At 37.4% G+C, this 15,804-nt stretch overlaps 1 protein-coding gene across 8 annotated transcripts in view; it reads left to right on the top strand.

Moving 5' to 3' along the window:
• The window catches only part of ZBTB20 (zinc finger and BTB domain containing 20), an 826,710-nt gene that overhangs the window by 446,011 nt on the left and 364,895 nt on the right, over window positions 1-15,804 (top strand). For all 8 annotated transcript variants that reach the window (XM_037057415.1, XM_037057412.1, XM_037057413.1 and 5 more), the window contains one exon: window positions 10,294-10,343. The gene's annotated coding sequence lies outside the window, so the exon portion shown is untranslated. The remainder of the gene's footprint in view (window positions 1-10,293; window positions 10,344-15,804) is intronic.

Here is a 15,804-nt window from a genome sequence, read left to right as displayed (position 1 = left end):
ATTGAAATAAAGAACAAGCTGGCGCTAACCATAGAAGTGGAAAGAGAGGGACAATGGGTGAAAACAGGGGAAGGGGCGTCAGGGAACATGTATCGAGGACACATGGACAAAGCCAAAGGGGTAGGATCAAGGGAGGGGGGTTGGTGGAGAGACATGCAGAGAACTGTACTTGAATAACAGTTTTTAAAAATGTAAAACAAGTCAACAAATAAAACATATTAAAAATAATCATTTGCCAAATTAATGTCGTAAAACCTCTTTATAATTACACAGGCACACACACAGGAACAATCTAGACTTAAAGCATTATGGCCTGTTTAGTTTAGGAAATGTTCAGGATTAAAATTCTCAGGGAAGTTATGAACATAAACACACACACACATTCCTCTTTTCTTACTCGTTTCTTTTCTTTACTCCTGCATTAACATACTGCTTAACATTTCGTCAAGTACTTTAGATTACCAAAAAATGTTTACAAGAGAAAAAAATGTGTTTACACATATATAGACACACAGACACACGCATTAAATTGTTAATGTATCAATCATCTGATTTTATATGCAGTATATGTTTTAAACTTTTATCTAGTATAAATCTTTAAAGAAATTTTTATAAACATGTATCTGGTCTGATTTAAAGGTTCCTGGGAACCTTACCTATGACAAAGAACATTTTCCAAATATGCATTTGAAAAACAGGAATTTATCGGAGCCAAGAACAAAGTAAAGACCTGTTTCTTTTTAGGAGTCATTTACCCTTTTTAGCTCTATTTGGAGCATGGTGACTCTCACGATTGGCATGGAGATTTTTTTTTAAATCGCTTCATATTCTGCTCTGGCTTTGTGGTATATTATAGTACATGTGAGCCTGGGAATACACGATTTTGATCCTCACCTGCCCAACTTTTTAATTAGCTCTGTGTCCTTAAGAAGGTTAGCTAATGGCTCTGTAACTAGGTTGCTAATCTATGAAATTTAGGCCAATCTTACTTCACAGGGCATTAGCATTCACTGGCATAATATTAATGAAGTATGTGGCATATAATATGTACTCAGTAAATGCTAGATTTTTTTCTGGCCTATTAATTTTAATTTATGTCTGTGATTACCTCCTCTTACCCCTCCTCACCACTGCAAGGCTTAGCACAATACTGTACCATTACACCTTATAGCCAATGCTAGACTATAAGAGCAAGAGATATTAAAAGTATTAATTGTCTAATATGCACCCTGAGGATGAGTCTATGAGGAAGGATATAAGGGAACCAACAGGAATTCTTGCCTCCTATAATTGTGATGTTTTCTAGTTAGTAAACAGGAGTGGGAGAATTTTCAACAAAGTATTGTTGGAATTCTATTCACATCAATAAAGTAGAATGAAATATCTAACCAAGTGACATGCATTAAACCCTTTAAAGTAATCGTATATCCTTTTTATTGCCATTTATATACCAAGCTTTAATGTTCTTCATTCCACAGTGAATGTTGCTCACCTTACCTTATTGTAGATTAGGCTCCTTATTTAACACCTAGAATTTTTTAGGGAAAGTTATGTGGTCAGAATTCCAGTGTCATTGAAATTGCTGAATAGTTTCTTTTAAGGGATAGGGAGAGAAAAAACTTTCACTGTAAGATATCTACAGCTGTATTTCAGCCTAGAGCCAATCATTTTAGCTGAATTGTAAATCCCGTAAGACTTAAAGTTTAGAAGGGAAACAGTGACACAATCTTAATGACATTGGTTTGTTCAGCATGTCCATGTTACCAGTTCTCTTTTAACTTCCTCAGCCTTCACTTTCTGCATAACTACAATTTTACTATGTAACTCTTTCTGACTTATCTTTGGAATTGAGAGTTTGGCCAATATCATTAAGCCACATTAAGCCTGTAGGATTTCTCGGTATCTCCTCCTGCTATGCCATGATTAATCTCTAACTAGTTGTATCGATGGAATGGAAAAAAAGAAAAGGGAAAAGAAAGGTGACCTGGTACAATGGGAAATGAGCGGTGCAGAGATAGTAAGCTTTTGCTCTCCATCTGTGATGAGAGTCCATTTAACACTAGGCCCAGTCTCTTTCCTGCCGGAGGCCTAGGCAGCAGTGACCTTTTGGCTCAGCCTAGAGCCGTAATTTGCCCTCAGGTTCTCAGTGTCTTGTTGATGTTTTCTGTACTGTATAATACTAAATTAAAAATTTTAATTTCCTTTTGATTTCTGAGGATCTCAAAGCACATTAACAAAAAATTACTTTTATAAGAAAGAATAACAAATAAAAGTTGGAAAGACAGAAGAAAAGTGAGAGAAAGGGGAGACTTTGATATCAGGAATGGGCATAAATGAGGTAGAAACAAGAAAAGTAATTCTTCCACACATTCAAAGAATAGGAGGAGGAAGGACTAAAAAATTAAGTATAAAATAGCTTTCAGGTGAACCTTTAACAGGACATAAAGATTCCTTATCTTGTAAAAGAATCTTTTGATGACATTCAATTTATACAACCTTCACTTATTCTATGCTGTGGAACAATGATTTGAGAGTTCTCAATACTAGTCCTCAGCCTTTCTCAAAATCTATACCCTTGTGAAAGTTACCTTCTGAGCTTCAGAATCTTCATTTATAAAATGAAGAAGCCAGGCAAGTTCCCATCCACTTTTAAGAATCCATGAATGAAAAAGCACTAGGAATGTCCTGTTGGCATGGTGCAAGGATGATTACTGAAGCGTGTTGCTGAAATCGATTAGAATTTACTTATGACCAGTTAAAAAAAATTGTGAAAGATTTGACTGAAATGTGTATGCTTACCTCTATATGAGTTAATAAGATAGCCCTACTTTGTAAGAAGAAAAAAAAAGTACTATGGCTACCATTGCTGAACTTGCTTTCAGCTGAATTTTCAACTGGAATTTTTTGAGAGATTTTATTTGCAACTCTTCTCTAAAGGTTTTATTCTCCAATTAAGTGAAAAATGGCATTTCTGAATTTCTAATCCATAATTTTTTTCTCATAAAACTCCTGTTTAACCAAGAAAATGGAAATCAGTACATTCTTGGTTGCCCTTGTATTAATTTAAATTTGCATAACCTAATCAAAACTCAACCTGCCTTGCCCTTCAACTAAAAGCTATATTCTCTCCCATTACTAAATGGCTACGTTCTTCTTAATATTTCTTAAAAGATTTTATCTATTTATTTTTTGATAGAGGGGAAGGGACGGAGAAAGGGAGAGAAACATCAATGTGTGGTTGCCTCTCAAGCACTCCCCACTGGGTGACTCGGACACTGGCCTGCAGTGTCCGAAGCATTATGGATGAGATAAGATATATTCACATGGACTACTGAGTCCTGTGGAGGAAAAGGGACAGCATGGCTACTTTCTCAAGGGGAGAGTACCCCAACTTTTGCCCTGACAAGTTTTTATTGGCTTTCAATTTTCACAGCAATACAGGTAAAGCTCATTAATCATTGTCAGGCAGTAAAGATCAAACAATGGGTAGCATACAAAGGCCTATTCTGAGTCAGTGTCTGTTAGCTAAAGGGCTACAAAACTTTGGGAAAGAAACTCATTTCCTGCTTGGACCCTTGTCATTTAATTGAGAGCATTCTAAACAAAGCAGGTTTCACAGGAGTTTATGTATTCTTTCTTAGGCCTGATCACCTGGGAAACCCGCCCTTTCTAGCACAGGGCTGCACCACCCTCTGTCATTGTTTCAGGCTTAAGTCAGACAGGGGAAGTAAGGGAGCCAAGAGATTAGGAGACTTGTTGCAGACAGAATGAGGACTCAGGCTATGTCAAAGCTGGGGGGCGAAGGTCCCTTTTTGCTATAGCCCCCCAAGTCCTCCCCCGGGGCCTCCTTGTGATTGTGCCTGTCTTAGGTTGTTCCCCCCTTGGGGAATCTTACCTGTGATTGGCTAACTGATCAAGCATTGGGGGCCAGTTATGAAAAAAGGAGCAGAAGTGGTACTGCCAGGGAGATAAGCTTTGTCTCCTTAGTGGCTTATGATCCCAAGGTCACTCTCTCAGCCTTAGCCTTGGGGTGGGAGGGGTTCGGGTTACAGCTTCTGAAACTAGGCAGGACAGTTCCCAATGTCTCCCCCTTTTTTGTTTGTAAAATCATTTGTAGTTGTTAAGCCTGTGAAACCTACTATTTGCTGTTTCCGAATGTGATCACAAGAAAATAACCTCCATATATGTCATAAAGCACAAATAAGTATTAAGACAAGGAGGAACCCAAGGGCTGCCATGACCTGAACTCCTAAATTCAGTCCACTGAAAAATGTTGCAAATGAAAGGGAATGACAAGAGTAGCAGGTCTGGTTACACTTCAGTGCTTGGGAGAATTAGCACTGACATCAGGGAGTTACTTTAAAGATATACAGCAAGGGCTTGCTGCTTGAACTGAGGGTGAGCGAGTTTTAGCAACAGCAAGTCACAAAGCAGCCTAGGTACAATGCAGGCCTGGTTTCCCACAGAAGAACTTCTTCATGGGTGTGGTCCTGCATGCTGACTCACTCCTCACTGGTTTTCCACGAGGCTGCTGAGCTACATTTCCTCATCCTGTGAAGCAATGCTTTACAACTGGGGACCTGGTCAGCAACCCAGGCACATGCCTTAACTGGTTATCAAACTGGTGACCCTTTGTTTCAAAGGCAGGTGCTCAATCCACTGAGCCACATCAGCAGGGCTCTTCTCCTTTAGGATATGTCCATGAAGATGAAAATGGACATTTCTGTGCCCAAGACTGAAATGAAAAACAGTCCAAAAATGCTGGTGAAATGAACACAAAATTTTGCTGATGTTGTTGATTTTATAATTTTATTTAAGCTTTTTTTTTTTGGTTAATAAAGTGGAACTAAAATCAACTGACCACCCTCCCCTACAAATAATGATAGAGAGGAAGTATACTTCCTCATTATTTTGTGTCTGCAGCCTAAGTCCAGCCTAAGATTTCCTGTGAATGACTGGAATGTATTTTTCTGAGGCTTTTCTAGTATACCTTTCCCTCAGAGATGTTTATCCAATAATCATTTTATTGTTTCAACAAGTATTTATTGAGTATAGAGAATATGCAAAGCACTGTGCTAGGTGCTGAGTATAAGCCACATGCACACAGCCATCGGTCATAAAAATCCCTGACAAATGGAAGGGGTAGGCACCTTTTTAATATTTTGTAAGCTAAAATGGGTAAAAGGACATTGGATCATCAGAAATGAAACCCCGTATTTTTGTTCTTTCCTTTGAATGATTTCCTGTGATTTCTCCCAGTCGCCATTTACAAACCCACATCCAGGAAGGAAACAGGCTCCCTGCCTTGCTCTCTAGCTGGCTGCTAAAAAGGAGAACTTCTGTTTCTCCTCCTCACCTTAGTGGTTCTTTTCAGCCGTAGGAGGGCACTGAGGAACTGGAAGGCCCTGTGCCTAGCAGCAGAATCAGGCCTTACTTTCTGGCCTGAGCTGTGGGAACCGGGTACATGGCTGGAAGCACAGAGCAGCTGTGGGGAACTGGGAATGTCTATAATCACCCAGATCAACAGTTAAAATTTAACTCTTTTCCATGGGCATAATATGAAGTTATTAAAAAATTTTTGCAAGCATTATTTATCAGTTTAGAATCTTTCCTTATTCTGCCCATTTTTTCCATTATCTTATATTGGGCTGTTCTATGTAGCCAACTAATTTGTTCCATTTTTTCCTAAATAAAATAGTGACCTATTCAAAGATTTCTGAATGCATTGTTATGCATTTTAAAGGAGATGGATAAAATGGAACATATTTCTGTTTACCATTTTGTGCCTTGCAAATAATAGTCGTGATTAGGTAAGCTAGTCGGGATAGCATTGGCTCTCCCAGGTAGAGATTTATAAAAGCATGGGGAGAATGATTAATAGGTGCATATGGAGATGGCCGACAGGTTAGTGGAATTGCTATCAAGTAATCTGACACATTAGTACTTATAGACATTCACCTGCCAGTAATCCTCATTATGTATAAGGTTGGAATTTTGGGATCACTGTTTCAAGCACATTTTTCTGAAACCTGAACAATAACCAAAAGTCAGAGCTAAAGGGAATAAGAATAAAACTATTCCAGGCATTAGAATTATTTCTGTAAATGAGCTCTTTCTCTCTCCCTTCTGTTCCTCCTTTTTCCTCCTCTCCCTATTCCTCTCTTTCTCTTTTTCCTCCCTCCCTCTCCCGCTCCTTTCTTTTTAGTGTTTTGAATTCATTAGATGGCATAGTGTAAATCAATAGTAAATGCTAACCGCCTACTCAGTACTCAGTTACACAACATCATGTAACTGGGTACACAGAGACAAAAAGGGAAAAAGCATACACAGCCTTTACATTCAAAAGCTCTTGCATAATTTTACTTTTCCACAGCCAAAAAGGAAAAAAAAAAGAAAAGAAAATAGCAGATGGGGAAACTTACAGTGTTTTTATTCCCCCTTTCTCAGACTGTTGAAAAGGAGTTAGTTAATATCCATGGCCATTTCTAGTTGCCCTAGGCCGCAGCCAAACATCCCATAATACCCAGTGCCTTAACTGGCTTTAAAACAGGATTTTGTGACCCTCCTTGATATGATGTATTTTCCAGGTAATATAAAACTAAAATTATTCTGAGGTGTTTAATGCTGACTTGGTTTTTACTTATTTTATGAAAATTAACAACATTTAAGCACAAAGTGAATTTTAAAATTGAAAGAGGATAAGGAAGGCAGCTGTGTGTGTATGCGTGTTTTTATTTGAAATGTATCCTGATGTAATATTTGTGTAAAAAGCCAGTTATGTAATTCCTATCTTTTGCTTCTGACTTTGGGGGCTGTACAAAGCTCTAATGTTTTGTTTTGTTTTTGCTGGTGACGAAGTATGTTCAAACACCAAAGGCCTGGTGAAAGAGAAAACAGCTATAGATGCTACAGCAGGGAAGATTCAAAGTCCCTATAGAGCACATCCCCTAAACAGTAGTTCCATTGAAGTCTCTACTCTCTGGAATTCTCATTTAGAACTTTCTGTCACACTATTCCCTGGAATACTGTTTGATTTGTTATATGCTTTTAAGTCCCAGATGTAGAATGAACACCCCCCCACACACACTCTGTAGCCTTCACTCCTTTCCCACCCCCACCCCCAACTTTTTCATTGGAGTAACTCCCTTCCCAGCTTAAGTAGGAACACAGCGAGATTTGTATGAGGTTGATCTGTCTTCCTTTCCAGTTATAATATTTTGCTTCACTTAACTGACTGATGTCGTCTGGGAACCAAGCATTTGTCTGACCAGGCAGGTGGGAGGGATTTTGAGTTTGGTTTTTTTCTTCCTTTTTAGTGTCTGCCTCTAAATGCTTATAAAATGGATACAGAGTGATGAGAGCATGACCCTAGGCATTATCAGGTATCTGCTAGAAGGAGGTTAGATGTAGACTGTGAGCTGTGTGGTGGTAATCCTAAGTGTTATCGATGCAATTAGAAAAGATGAAAGTAGGCAGGGGAGAGGATGGATCTGAGTAGGAACTGTTGAGGTGCTTCACCTCCTTGTATTTGGGACCTTTAGGCCATGCTTTACTTCTGGATGGTAATGTATGAAATTGGTTTATTTGATTTTATTGAAGGTAAGAGGTGAGTTTCTTTTAGTTTTCTTTTTAAAGAAGAGTCGTGTTCTTTCATGGTATGTTCAACTTTCTCTTATGTATTAGAATTTAGGATTTCTTGATGGAAAAATCTGCTACATAAAGATAAAAATCAAAGTCAGGAGAGTTTCGTCTGGTTTTTCAGGTTTTGTTGCCTGAGCATGTGGCTTTCTGTTGTTGAAAACTATGTGATCAAGGTCATGGGGACTGTGGCGTCTCTCTCTGTATTTCTGATGACATGGAGATACCTTCGGTTGTCTTAAATATGCATGAAAAATTACTAAGTTAGTATTATTTTAAGTACTTTATAAATGCACTTGCTTTCTGCTTTTCTTTCTTAAAAGAATCTATAGCTCAGAAAAATATATTGAAAAATAGTGAAAATAGGTCAGAATATTCTAGTCTTTAACCAGGTAATCATATTTGCAGGTATATTTTTTCTAAGTATCCCTCTGCATGGGGGTATAGTTAAGTTTGGATCCTAATACACAGTTTTTGTATGTATGTTCTTGATTATCAAAATGAATTCTGAACCATGTGAAATGTGTTCTTTGTAATATAATTTTAACATTTATCATCTGTAACCAAGCACTTCTTTTTGGTGTGTAGTTCTGTGTATAGGAAGTCATTTAGAGTACCCTGACTTTCAAATGGATTGCCCAGATTTAAAAGAAACCTTAGAACTCTATACAGTAGCATTTTCTTGGTTGTCAAGAATAGGTAGAGGCATCTGGTTATGAAAGAAATAAAGGGAAATGTCTTTGAGTAAAACATTGTTGAATTTTTTTTCTGCTTTAGTCTGTCACAAGAGTGCCCATTTTCATTTTGATGGATTTTTATACTCTCTGAACCATACTTAAGACAGACTTGACCTTCCAATGTCCAATGGATGCCAACTAATTCATTTCAACCCTCATTTTGAGTTGTAATGTAACCATGGCCCTGGGAATGTATAGATTACTTGTGGTTTTTCTTTGCAATATGGGATCCAGGCTTAGGAAGGACTGGCAGGCCTAAACTTTCTATTTCCTGGGCATGCAAGAAACTAGGGAGGGTTTTAAATACTTTCCAATTTCTCAAAAGTCCTTCACAACTATTTCAACCTTGCTTCTAGTTGCTGTTGGCAGTAGTAATAGATACTTTTAAATGTTGCAACAAGAACCTCAGTCACTGACTTACCCTCTCAACAGAATCACTCTAGTTGTGCCTGGCACATAGTAGCTGCTTCACAGATGTTTTGCCATACTTTGGTAAGCTGGTGAGCGGAGCTGCTGTGTCCGTTCTCTCATGGTGCCTTGCAGGTAAGCAGCAGCAAGCCGTGTGAATAGTAAAGGGGTAAGATGAAAGAGGATAAAGAGCTCTTCAAGCATCAGAAATGGACTGATCGTTTTATAAGAAAGCCCTTATTATCCTGCCTCTGTCTTTATAAAAGTAGCAAATTGCAGAAGGCAATTTTCTATTTTTCCAAGAGGTACTCAGTGCTGCATAGACCATTGGGTCATTTAAAAAACATAAATTTTGGCAAGCTTCTTTGGTGATTCTCATTAAGTTTAATATGCAAATGTGTTAGTTACTTATGATTCTGGATCTCAGATATACTCCCCTTGCACTCTGCCATAGGGTCCTTTGAGTCTTAGCTTTTCTCATTTTTTCTGGTCAATTATATTTTAGGCTTATTTTATTTATATAAGTACAAGGATGATAACTACAGATGAACTTCATGGGGAGTTCTTCTCTATAGTGTTTTATTTTAGCTACAATAATTCCTGATCTTTCTAAATAAATTTTGGTATAAGTGAGTTATGCTCGTTATTTTCAAGGCTTCAATCTGGTGATAATATTCGGGGTAGGAGATGATCTGCTGGTATAAACCACCTATGGCTTCTAAATTGTAAATCAGTGAAAAGACAAGCATGTGGAATTATTGATAGATTGCTGCTTGTTAGGCAAGCATTTTTAAAATGCAGATGATATAGTTTGGGGGGACTTTGTTGCTTCACAGTAGAAACTCTTGAAATGTTAACTTGGGGTTTGTTTTGTTGCTCTGTGACTTAGCCTAAAAAGTTTTGGTTTCAAAAGGTTTCAGTTCACTCATTCCATTTGTTACAGGACTCAGAATATAATACCATACATTTACTTACACCCATGAAGGAGAATAAGACCAATAACTCACAACTCATGAAACCAGGGGTAAATAATCCATAGCTTGTTCTCCAACCATTGCCACAATATTTATATCTAGAACATAAAGAGTAAACAACCAAAAACAAGGAAAAACCAGTTTGTTTTTATTTACAAAATGTTTAATCAGAAGTACAGTAAAGTTTAAATGGAGCTGCAAATCTGGTGGTTCACAATGGTTTGATTTATTTTTTTAAACAGACCATGGATAATTAACCATAAAACATAACTTTCCCAAGACAAGTTACAGTGAATTGCAGAAATGGGTGGCAAGTCATTCACAACTGGTTAAAGCCCTTAAAGTTAAACATGCGGCAGTTACAGCTCTCTCAGAGCACGGTTGTATTTTGTTCCTAAAGGGAAGCATCCCTACTTTTTATATAATATCACCATGTCATTGTCCCCAAGAGAATAGTAAATGGATACTTTTGATGATTGTCATGTTGTCATACATATATTAAATACCTGGCACTTATAGTACTCTTCTCATTTCAGGCTGATTCACCATCACTAACTGAATATTCCTCTCACGACATTGCTGCCTGGTAAGTAACTTCCATTATCTCTAAACCGCAGTCCAAAATATCGTATAAACAGTCAAGTATATTTCTCCCAACCTCAGAAAGAATTAGACCTAAAGGTGCAGTAACTCCACCACCACAAAAGCAAAATTTGAGCAGAACATTTTTGGCATTGGTAAAATGTATACATTTCATATCCTATTTATTCATTTAAAATATCATCATTTAGAATGGCAAGAAACTATGATTCCGAGGACATTTTCTCACAGATGTTTGACAGCTATTTTACAATGATTTTGCCACACAGAAGTTTGGATCTTCTAAGACCCACAGTATGTGTTGGCAAAGGTGTGCCACCTGTGTGGACGAGAGAAGGTGATATGGCGAAGTTGGTGCTGACATCTCCCACATAGAACACTAAGTGTTTTGGCATCAAGCAAACACACACAAAACTCTCCAAACATTTTGTGATGCTTTGAGATACCTATTATTATTCTATGACATGCTGCAAAAGAGAAATGCACTTGCTTCAGTTGGATGAATCTTAAAATTAGATATGATTGCTTGTATGTACACCAACAAAGAGCAGGCGAACATGTCATTTAGGAACATGAAACCCCAACCCCCTGTGTTAACCAGTTAAATGAAAGGACAAAGACCAGGGCTGGAAGTGAACTTAAGTTTGAAACTTTGAGGTCTATGTGTCTTTTAGTGAGACTGTGTGAAGTTTTGAAAAGGTTGGTATTGTGGCCTTCTAGAATTCCTGAGATTTCAGTGGCTGGAAGGAGGGTGCAGGTCAAGGCTGAGGGGTATACTGGTAGATTATCATGTAGTCAGACACAGCCTGAAAGAGCCGAGTTTGCAAGAGGCTGGCCTGCCTGCCTGAAATGCACTGGTAAATACACGAGAGAGGGAGTGGCAGGGAAGGGGTGACTTGCCTGCATCTGACACGATTCTGCCTGGCTCCAGCCAGACCTGTTTAGTCATGAGCATCATATTCATCCAAACCTTTAAAAGTTACTATCTTGACTTCACTTTATATGAATGTGCATAAAAGGAGGAAAATAATCTCTTGGGATAATAAAGATAGCTTTCTAACAGGGACTTTCCATATCCATTGCACATAATCCATAGTGGTCATTGTACTTTAGTCTCCAGTTCTCTTGCACATCTATCTCTGCCTCTCTGAACGTATCCATCTGGCCAGTGAAGGCAAGCTTTTAGGTTGTAAATCCCCCTCCCTCCTCACCCTGTCCCATGCTTTACTTGTTGTACTGCCCAAAAAATAACTCCTATCAGCATGAGTGTCAGTAGCTCAGGGAACAGGCTTATTTGGTAACTTTAATTTGTGGCTCCCATTGTGTTCTTTGCAAAATGATCTCATCACAAAATGGCCTGAATTTCACACTCTGGCTTGTAAAGAAGCCAGTTCCTCCCCTATTTCTAGCCAGCACACAGAAAGCTCTTTCTGTTTCTATGATCAGATAAAATCTGTATTGATGTTTCTGTTCCTGTGGGTGTATTTCCCTTCTAGGTATGAAGATTTAAAATATCAGGGCAGTGCTGTGTGTTTGCAGTTTTTCTGTTTTAGTAAATGAAAAGCTCATGGATGAATAAATATTTCTTTTTATTATAAAATGATACATGCTCATTAAAAATAAGTTGGAAAAACACATAGGATTAAAATAAAGAAAAATTAAAGTAATTATTTCCATAATTTAAATCTAATCATTAATAACCATTTGATATATGTCCTTACTCTCATGTTCCCCTAAGGTCATATCTTCTATATAATTTTGTGTCCTGCTTTCAAAATGTAACCTAAGAATTCTACATGTAATTATACAGTTTTTATAAATATTATTTTAAATAGGTATATACTATTGAAGAAGAATACGTTACTTAACCTAAATGTTCAATAAGAGCATCATTTTGTTATTTGTCTTTTATTTTGCTTATTATATTTTCATATCTTGCATACAATGAGTAAATAAATCAACCAACAAGTAATGAGTAAATGAATGAAAGTTCAGATCAGTATATATTTTTAAAATTTTATTATGAAGAGTTTAAAATATATTCCTGTAGACAGATTACTACATTGAACTCCAGTACACCCATCAACCAGTTCACACAACGATTAACTCATGACTCATCATTTCCCAGGCTACCACCATGTTATTTTGAAGTAAACCCCAGACAGCATAACATTTAGTTCATCAAATTTCAGGCCCATCATGATTTTTTATGTTATAAAACATTCAGATAAATAGTTGTAATTATTGTATATAGGAGTATTTTTCTTCTGAGTATACTCTCATCATATGTTCCAAAACGGAACAATTAATTATAAAATCTCATGAGTTTTATAATATTCTTCAACACATCTGTAAGCCAAAGGGCAGTTTGGTTTACTAGAGAGACATTTCACAGATTTGGCTAGGTTTCTTGGAGGAACTGTTATGTTGTGAGGAGGGAACATTTTCTTTATTTGACTCGGATTTAGGACAGTGATTTGCATGCCAGATCTATGCAGCATTGATTATGCTCATTATTAGATATATATGCTGTACTGTATGCAATTCTGTATCTAAAGTAAAAGGAAAGCATGGTCCTCTGACTAGTTAGAAGTATGGTATGGCTTCAGGGAACCCGTACTAGATAAATATGGTGAACCTGCTTAAACTAAATGTAACACTGGATTTAAAAGTTTATAATTTTTACTCACCAACACTTGTTGTTTGTTGATTTATTAATGATAGCCATTTTGACAGGTATGAGGTTATATGTCATTGTGGTTTTAATTTGCTTTTCTCTGATGATTAGTGATGTTGAGCATCATGTATGTCCTCTTTGCAGAAATGTCTATTCAGGTCTTTTGCCAATTTCTTAATTGGATGGGTTACTTGGTGTTGAGTTTTATAACTTTCTTATACATTTTTTAGGATTTTATTTATTTATGTTTAGAGAGAGGGTAAGGGTGGGAGAAAGAGAGAGAGAGAAACATCAAGGTGTGATTGCCTCTCACACTCCCCCAACTGGGGACCTGACCAGCAACCCAGGCATGTGCCCTGACTGGGAATTGAACCTGCAATCCTTTGGTTCCCAGGCTGGCACTTAATCCACTAAGCCACACCAGCCAGGGCTGGGTAATTTTTTTAAGTGCTATGTTTGGGAAGTGGGAACAGAAGGAGATGGTGCACTACAGGACAAAGGGCCCTCCCTATGTGCCTGTATCTATGTTCTTGATTTTTCTACGAACATTTCAAGAACCCTGTATGAGCCAGCTTTCCATGGCTAGACTGGATTCAGCTTTACACTCAGATCTCCAGAGGTGAGGAATGCTCTGTGTAAGTTAGCTTTCAGTAGAGAACCTCCAGTTAAGGTTTTTCCCTACCTCTCTGTCTGCAAATTGCAGGTCAGTGACTGTTCAGTAGCTGTGTGTCATCCAACAGGTGTATTCCACTCATCAGTAATTCAGGGTGTGAGTAAGTATGTAACGTAATGCATCAGTATAAACTGAATTTATGTGTTACTCAGGCCTCTTTAATCTTAGGAACACATTTTCCATTGGCCTCGAAAGTGAGCAGCTAGAATATTGATGTGTCTAAGCCTTGGCGAAGGAAAAAAAGGAGCTACTCCACCACACTAAATCTCTAGAAAAATATGAGGGTTTACAGTACAGACACATACAAAATATTTTGAGCCAAATTTGGTAGAGGCAAGCACATGGGGGGAAGAAAGGAAGGAAGGAAGGAAGGAAGGAAGGAAGGAAGGAAGGAAGGAAGGAAGGAAGGAAGGAAGGAAGGAAGGAAAGCATAGAAATAACATAAACAATAAACTACTCAAAGCAAACAGAAAGCATCTGTAAAATTTGCCAGACTAAATGGTATAAACAATACAAACTCTTTTTTCTTTCTGTTTCTTATTTTGTCCCCTCAGTTTTCTGATCAATTCTGTTTCTCCTTTACGGTGGCCTGCATTATCATCATTGGAATGTCCTCAAAAGGCTGAGAATGAATGTAATGGCTTGACATTGAGACAGGTGTTCCAAGATAGGTAGAATCTAGCCACTATAGTATTTTAAAGCTATAAGGACATTTTATTATATCTCACAATACCCATATTGTAAAACAGATAACCTGGCCATCATTATTTTAAGATTGATATTGACAACACAAAACTGAAATAAGCCTTCTTCCTGCATTTTTTCTTACATGTGATTTTGGATTATGTAACTCATATTCTATAAACCTAAAATATAAAATGCCTTTTAAAGAGAATAATAAGTTTACTCATGGTTCTTTCTACTTAATGTATTCTACATTAAACCCAAATGAACTGTCAATGCATCATCATGATAATAGCTATAATAATAATTATTATCTTTTTATCATGTTTATTAATGTTCAAATACAGTTGTCTCCATTTTCCCACCACTACTTTCAATCCTACCCCTTTTTTACTTTATCCGTAGGTCCTTTATACATGTTCGTTGATGAACCTTTCTCTTCTTTTCCCCATTATTTCCCTCCCTCCTCCCCTCTGGTTACTGTCAGTTTGTTCTTAATTTCATTGTCTCTGGTTATATTTTGCTTGCTAGTTTGTTTTGTTGATTAGGTTCCACTTACAGGTGAGATCATACGGTATTTGTCTTTCACTGTCTGGCTTCTTTCACTTAGCATAATGCTCTCCAGTTCTATCCGTGCTGTCACAAAGAGTAGGAGCTCCTTTCTTTCTGCTGCATAGTATTCCATTGTTATTATTAATGATAGTATTTGATTCTATGTATATCCATGTGGCATTTTCTTATGTTTTTGGTCTTTGGGCCTGATGTTTGTTCAATTGCTGTTGCATTTGTGACCATATGTATCCTCAAGCTATAAAACAACATTTCTTGGAATAAAATAGTATTCCATATCTTTTACTCCCTTCTCCCTAGTCCAGTTCAGAATCATGGGTAGATGATTCTCCTTATATAGAGCAAGGACTTCTTTGCAAATACCACTATCAAGCCAAGATTTTCATTTTAGATCTAAGGACACAGATAGTTGCAAAAGGATAAGAAGGTTTGTTCAGATCATCAGGCCCATGTTTCATAAAGTTGGCACATTTTCTGGATAAAACATACTGTCACACACAGCTATCATAAAGGTGGGAATTTTAGATTCTCTTACTGAGACAACCTCAGTGATTCTGTCTCACCTGAAGTTGTAAGGGAGGGGCGCAAACCCAACTGAAGGCAAAGATTTTCACGGGGATGATTTTGTAACTAGCTCAGTACTTTTTCTGTGGAAATGTTTAGGAAAAGTCTTCATTTTTTCCCCCTTGCTGGAGATTTTGCACATAGGTTCCAATAGAAAGAGCATATTTTGGATATGGTCTTCTCTTTGGGGAACCACTTTACTAGCAAACCATGCTAGGCTCCATAGAGAATCGGTTCTATTTGTTCTATCCTGTTCTATGAAATATTCTTAATGAGCTG

Source organism: Sturnira hondurensis, unplaced genomic scaffold (assembly GCF_014824575.4).
Source record: "Sturnira hondurensis isolate 20B ecotype Veracruz unplaced genomic scaffold, ASM1482457v3 Scaffold0009719, whole genome shotgun sequence".
NCBI classification, from domain to species: Eukaryota; Metazoa; Chordata; class Mammalia; order Chiroptera; family Phyllostomidae; genus Sturnira; species Sturnira hondurensis.
Note: the sequence above shows the minus strand (reverse complement) of the source record. Positions and strands in the feature narration are given on the sequence as shown.